This window comes from Leptonychotes weddellii, chromosome 2, assembly GCF_054177405.1.
Source record: "Leptonychotes weddellii isolate Sample4059 chromosome 2, ASM5417740v2, whole genome shotgun sequence".
NCBI classification, from domain to species: Eukaryota; Metazoa; Chordata; class Mammalia; order Carnivora; family Phocidae; genus Leptonychotes; species Leptonychotes weddellii.
Genome location: NC_138370.1, coordinates 17,660,562 through 17,667,382, shown reverse-complemented (window position 1 = coordinate 17,667,382; position 6,821 = coordinate 17,660,562).

Below are 6,821 nucleotides of genomic sequence, written 5' to 3'. Positions count from 1 at the left end.
TGACTTCTTATGTATGAGATATACTGCATTAAATTATTCTCACATGGGGTGACCTACATAGAGGCTAAGAAATCTTTGTGATATTCAAGAAAGGTTTTTCTTTTATAATTGCTCAAGAGTTTAGGGTTCCACACTTTAACAACCTTACAAACAGATTTTTCTTTTAGTTTAGTGGGAATATGAGTATAACCTTAGAACGCTACAAGAATAAATATGTTTACATAAAGGTAAAGGGATAGACTCAATAACAAGATGAATATTGGGCGCCTGGGTGGCTCAGTTGGTTAAGCGACTGCCTTCGGCTCAGGTCATGATCCTGGAGTCCCTGGATCGAGTCCCGCATTGGGCTCCCTGCTCAGCGGGGGGTCTGCTTCTCCCTCTGACCCTCCCCCCTCTCATGCTCTCTCTATCTCATTCTCTCTCTCAAATAAATAAATAAAATCTTTAAAAAAAAAAAACAAGATTAATATTTAGAATTAAACTACAATGAAATGAAATGAAAATTTTTTAAATATTTATTTACACTATCAACAGCACAAAACCTCCTGATTTGCTTTGGCCTTGCAGTCAGAAAAAAAAACTATTATTTTTATATTGTAATTTTTAATAAACAGATATTATTCCAAAATGTAAGCTGTTCAAAATATACAGCAGTACTCCTCGGCTAAATAAAAATTGTTATTGTTTCTACTGTAAAACCTACATAATACAATTTATTTTCTACATTTTCTGACCCAAGTCTCTAATAAGAAACAAACATCTAGGATTACCATTCAACATGGATGGATATGTTTTGAAAGAGGCTAATCTTACTTGAGTCAAATTAAATAGGGTTAGACATGAAAGTCCACATGAATAGTCTATTTCCTGTTCCTTCCCAGCAAAGTAGCAGCCTACGGAGGCTCTGAGCCCACAGCTGTCATGTTCCCTGGCCCTTGCCTGATGAAGGAGTCTTTTGTTCTACTGATAAGTGATACATTGTGCACCGCTCAGGTGCCCAGAACAAAAAGTGTAGGGCACACAATGAGCCTCTCTGCAGTCAGTTTTAAGAAGATGAAGCATAAAAGTAAAACTGGCTTTACCTGAGATGTGTTTCTTTCAGTGCAACTTGCCTTGCCCATTCTAAAGGAAAATATCATTTTGTCTGTTTTTAAAAGCTTACTCTATAGTTTGTTTCCCCCCACCACCACCCTTACAACCTCTCTCCCCCAACCCCACCACCACCCAATTCTGGGACAAAAGCAACAGGAACAGAAGATCTTTTTTATTAAAATGCTTAAGTTGGGTAAATTGCTGGCTTTTTGAAGGGGATTTCTGGAATAACTCTATTTCTGATAAATTGCCTCAATGTGCCTAAAAACAATCAGATAGATCATTGATTCTATTTAGTTATCAATGTAGAAAGAAGATTTTTAAATTTCCTCTATATGTTCTTAAACTCACCTAAAACATTTTACTTTTACTCAACAAATATATTTCTAAATGTAAAAAAGTATAACATAAATAAGTCATTTAATAAATATGGATAAAAATGTATATATAATTTATAATAAATAAATAATCTACAAGAATGTTTTAAAAATCAGTGTAAGATACGTAATTTGTTTAATAAAATTATGTCTTATACTTCAAGAAAATGTTGGTATTTTTCCAGAGATATTCTATTCTCTAGTTGCAGTGTGAAAACACTGGGGGGGAGGGTAGTGGGGGGAGGGAATCACCTCCTTCTCCAGTCTCCTGTCAATAGATGAAAATGTCCCAACAAGGACATCTTGCTTGACCCAAAAGGAGTGTGCAGCGACTACAAGCCACAATGGTCCTCTATGGCTTGGCAAGTCCGTTTCATCAAGAAAAAACTGTACTGCATTATTGAGGATTATTGCCACATTGCATGGGTTAATGCTGTTTAGACATCAGTAAACTGAGCTTTTCCCAACCACCCTCCATATCAAGTTACTGCATTTTTAGAATTTACAACTCCATGATTATTGCAATCACAAAGAGCAGTAAAGAACGTGTTTTCGTATACCATTTCCATGCTGAATGTGTGTGTGAAGTATTTTTTGCATAATGAACAGGTCTCCAACATGTGACTTAATATAATGTGTTTCCAATGGTTCTTTAGCTTTTAGATGCACCATTAGCATTGTTTACTGTGTTATTAAAATCTATTAAATGTGCAAATGCACATTTACATATACATATACACAGCATGAATGTGTATAAAATGTTTCTATACATTATATATAGGCGACCGGTGGTCAGGATTTGTTGTCTATTTTATTAACCTACAAATATCAAGATCCTGGAACAAGGGCTGGCAAATGGTAGGGTCCTATTTTGCTAATTAATTAAATAATTAATTGGCAATGAGATGGTAAATACAAATCTTGAAGTTAGGAAGAAACTTCTATAACTTCTGTTTAGTCAGATCCTGAATATTAGTATTGATTCTATTTATTACCTTATTCCATATTTTACCCAAATTAAATATTTCTCATTTCTTTTACATTTGATTCCAAGTTTTACAGTAAATTAGGCATATCACAACTAGGTAATATATCTGTCTTTTAGAATCCTTCCTTCTAGAGACCCAGAGAATTAAAGAAATTAGAATTCTAAAATGTTCAATTACTGCTTAAGATCATAACGAATATATTAGTACATCAACATATGAAATGAATACTGACCTTATTCATTTTGATAGCATTGAGAAGGTCAAAATCAAAACAGTCCTAATCTTAATGTTGCTCTAAGTTTGGGCAATAGAGAGATAAAGGAAATAAAGAAAAGCAATAGTTCATATGTTTACTATCACATTTTACTGGGACCATCAAGGTCAAATGCTTGTCAATGTCTTAAATTTAGATAACAACAAGTTGGGATTTTCTTAGACAAGTTTATTTCTTTTGGTACTCCAAAGGCCACAAGCTGCCCCCTAGGGTCATTTGGAAGCTCTTAAATGACCCTAGATGAACCATCTCTTTCAAATCCTTTTCTCAAGTCATGTACTTAGCAAAAGAAAGCGTGTTGCATGATAAAATCCTGCTGAAACAAGAGTAAAATCCAAAATCAATATCAAAGATTTTATTTGAAGTTCATCTTTTGAAATAAAAACACTTCATTCTGAACATGCCAGCAAGCTCTCAATAAATAAAGGATTCAAGAGTAAGATCTTAGGAATGGGAACAGAAGAAAAAATGCTGAATTTAATACTTACCTTGTATATTTTATGTAAGATACATGCATATACATGAGGAGAGACTAAGGAAAAGAATAGAGTTTTCAGTCAACTTTTACGTCAGCCATGTTTACTTTTCACTCCTGCAATGATATACCTCAATAAAAAAACCCATAATTCAGTGGCTAAAAAACTCACACTACTAAATAAAGATGCTAAGTTGAAAGAACTATTTTCAAATATCTTTGAGAACTTTCTCACCGGCTTGAATCAGCTTGTGTTCCTTTGTTCTAGCTACATTTGATTCCATCATCTTGAAACTGTAGAGACCCTACTTTCTGGTGCTTAGTTTTTATATAGATATAGGTAGGAAACCAAACCATCCTACATGCTGTTCACATGGGAAAGACGCTGAGGGAAACACGAAGAACAGAGTCCTACCTTTCCTCAAGACTCCAGACTGTAAAATCGGAAGACTGACAAACTAACAGGTCCTGAGTAACCACTTAATGCTTCTGTATTTCAGTTTCCTATTCTGTAAACAAAATAGATTCCAAATAACTCCTGGTTTTAAAGATTACATGAGATGCAACATGAAGGTAAACTTTATAACTTCTGAGGTATTCTATAAATATTTTATACTCATACTACAATGAGACTTTATTAGTAGATACTATAGAACCTATCAGTCAAGCTTTCTTTAAGTATTCCACCAGAAATGTTCTTGCACTTATTGCACTGAACTAGCATCACTGAAAATATATTTTAGAAATCTCTCAAAATTCCTACAGTCTGATTATTATCCTCATGAGCATATTAATCTTGTTAGATCATAACAACAAGATGATTTTACCGAAGCTACTCATCAACGTTAATTCTCAACATTTGAGGCAATCCCAATAAGCGCACTTAGGCTTAACTTTAAGAACAGTTCATTTTGAAGGGCACCGGGGTGGCTAAGTCAGTTAAGCATCTGCCTTGAGCTCAGGTCGTGATCCCAGGGTCCTGGGATCGAGTCCTGCATCAGGCTCCCCACTTAGTGGGGAGTCTGCTTCTCCCTCTGCCCTTCCCCCCCACTAACGTGTGCTCACTTTCTCTCACAAAAATAAATAAAATCTTTTAAAAAAAGAACAGTTTCTTTTTAAGGACAGTGTTTAGATAGGAATAACATTTATTCAAATACTGAGTTCCTGCTGATTTTATTTATAAATAGCTCACATTGTTAAAAGACATTAAATATTTCATTAATTTCTTGCACCTCACCAAGAGGACTGGAGTAAATATATTTAAATCAAAATATAACTTTTGCTTAAGAATTATTTTCTTGGTAGAAGCTCACTCAATAAGGACATTTATGTTAATAATGGATTGGTAATTTTTTATATATTCAACCAAGCAGTTAATCAATCAATCAGGAAAAATTGAGTCCCTACTGGAAATACTACGTCCTGGCCCTAAAGATAATTAGTCTAGTAGAAGAGACAAAGTAATGTCAGTGAAAGAGTAGAAGAGAAAAAGAAAACAGAGCAGAGTACTATGGGGGAAATTAGGTTTATATTAGGTACTACTTACTATACCAATTATTAGAAATTTTATTGAACAAGCTTTTGAAAAAGCAGCCTTAGAGTAAGAGTCCAAGTAAACCTACAAACATCGGAGTGCTTATTTGCAGTTTCATTTTTTTTTTAAAGATTTATTTATTTATTTGAGAGAGAGAGAAAAAGCACACGTGGTAGGGGAGGGGCAGAGGGAAAGCCTCAAGCCAACTCCCCACTGACCCGTAGAGTCCTACATGGGCTCCATGTGAAGCTCCACACAGGCTTGATCCCAGTGCCTCAAGATCATAACCTGAGCCTGACCAAGAGTCTGATGCTTAACCAACTGAGCCACCCAGGTGTCCCAGCAGTTTTAAACTCAAAGCTTCCCATAGCCTCAGTATACACAGAGGGTTGGATACTATCTTAAGAAGTGGATATAGTTTTAGACAAAAGAGATACAGCCCTTTCCTCTGTAGCTGATGGTATAGCTGGAAAGACAGATATTAGACAAACAATTTCAAAATAATGAAATCATTAAAACTGTGAGAAGTGCTGGAAGAGCATACAATATGCTCTGGAAGTATGTACTATAGAGAACTTGTCAGATTTCAATATTCATCTGTTTTATTTGAGAAAATGTAGACTGCTTTGTGTTTAGAAAAATTAAATTACAGGGGCGCCTGGGTGGTACAGTCGGTTAAGTGACTGACTCTTGGTTTTGGTTCAGGTCATGATCTCGGGGTTGTGAGATCGAGCCCTGGGACAGCTCCATGCTGAGCGCTGAGTCTGCCTCAGATTCTCTCTCCCTCTCCCTCCCTCTCTGCTCCTCTCCCCCTCTGGAAGCACATGCTCATGATGCACGTGCGCGCGCTCTCCCTCCCTCTCTCAAATCAATACAGAAAGAAATCTTAAAAAAAAAAAAAAAAAGAAAAGAAAAATTAAGTTACCAAAATATGAATATGCTACAAAACCATCATGAACGCTGCATTGTTATCTTTGGGATAAAACACCCACACCCAGGCTATCCGTGAATGAATGTTTTATCATTGTCAATAGACCCTTCAGGAAGCTAATTTTTGTTTAGTCCTTTCAACTTGTCACTTTTCTCTAGTTCAAAGTCTGACAGGTAACTATGGAAATCAGAACAGTTCAGAACTACATGGGCTTTAACCAACCTGTTTCTTTTCTAAGTGGCTAACAAGTTACCCTTAGATCTCTGAAGGAGTTCATCAAGTACGAGGCAATAATTAATCATTAGATTTTTCTCTGGGTTCCACACTGAAAAATCACATAAATTACTTAAAATCCAACTTATAAATTTTATCAATTTAAAACTGAACCAAGGAAAATATTTGTAAACTTTTGGCTCAAAACCATATCATAATCCTCTAGACAACCATGAATTTTACCATGAAAGAAAAGTTATCAGTTATATTTTATAAAAACAAAACAAAAAAATATTTAATGTACTAAAGATGAAAATAAAAGAAAATACGTTAAAGAGAGGAGTGAAGATTTTTAAATTAAGGAGATTTTTAAAGTGGAACAATTTAATGTGGTCTCCAAACTAATCGAAATAGTTGGATGAAGTTTTTTAACTCCTCTATGCGGCAACAAGAGTCTGTTTGGGGCATTGGCTGTATGATGGTCATTCAAATACCAAATTTGTGTTCCTGTTAGTTTATAGTACAAATGATCTTTTAGAGATTTAGCTAGGTACCAGATTACAATATACCTACAACCATGCCTGCTTCTTTTCAAAACAAAGCTTATGAAATAAATTAATTTTTCTGCTTTCTTATTTTAATTATAAAAATAACATGATTAATTCTCATTGTTAAAAATCAAATATAAGGAGTTATAGTTCCTTTGCTTTAAGATTTTATTTATTTATTTCACAGAATGAGAGAGAACATAAGCAGGGGTTGCAGCAGGCAGAGGGAGAAGAAGAAGCAGGCTCCTCACTGAGCAGGGAGCCCAATGTGGGGCTTGATCCCAGGACCCTAAGATCATAACCTGAGCCAAAGGCAGACGCTTAACCAACTGAGACACCCAGGCACCCCAGGAGTTCTAGTTCCTATAGGAATATGGTCCTGGCTTAA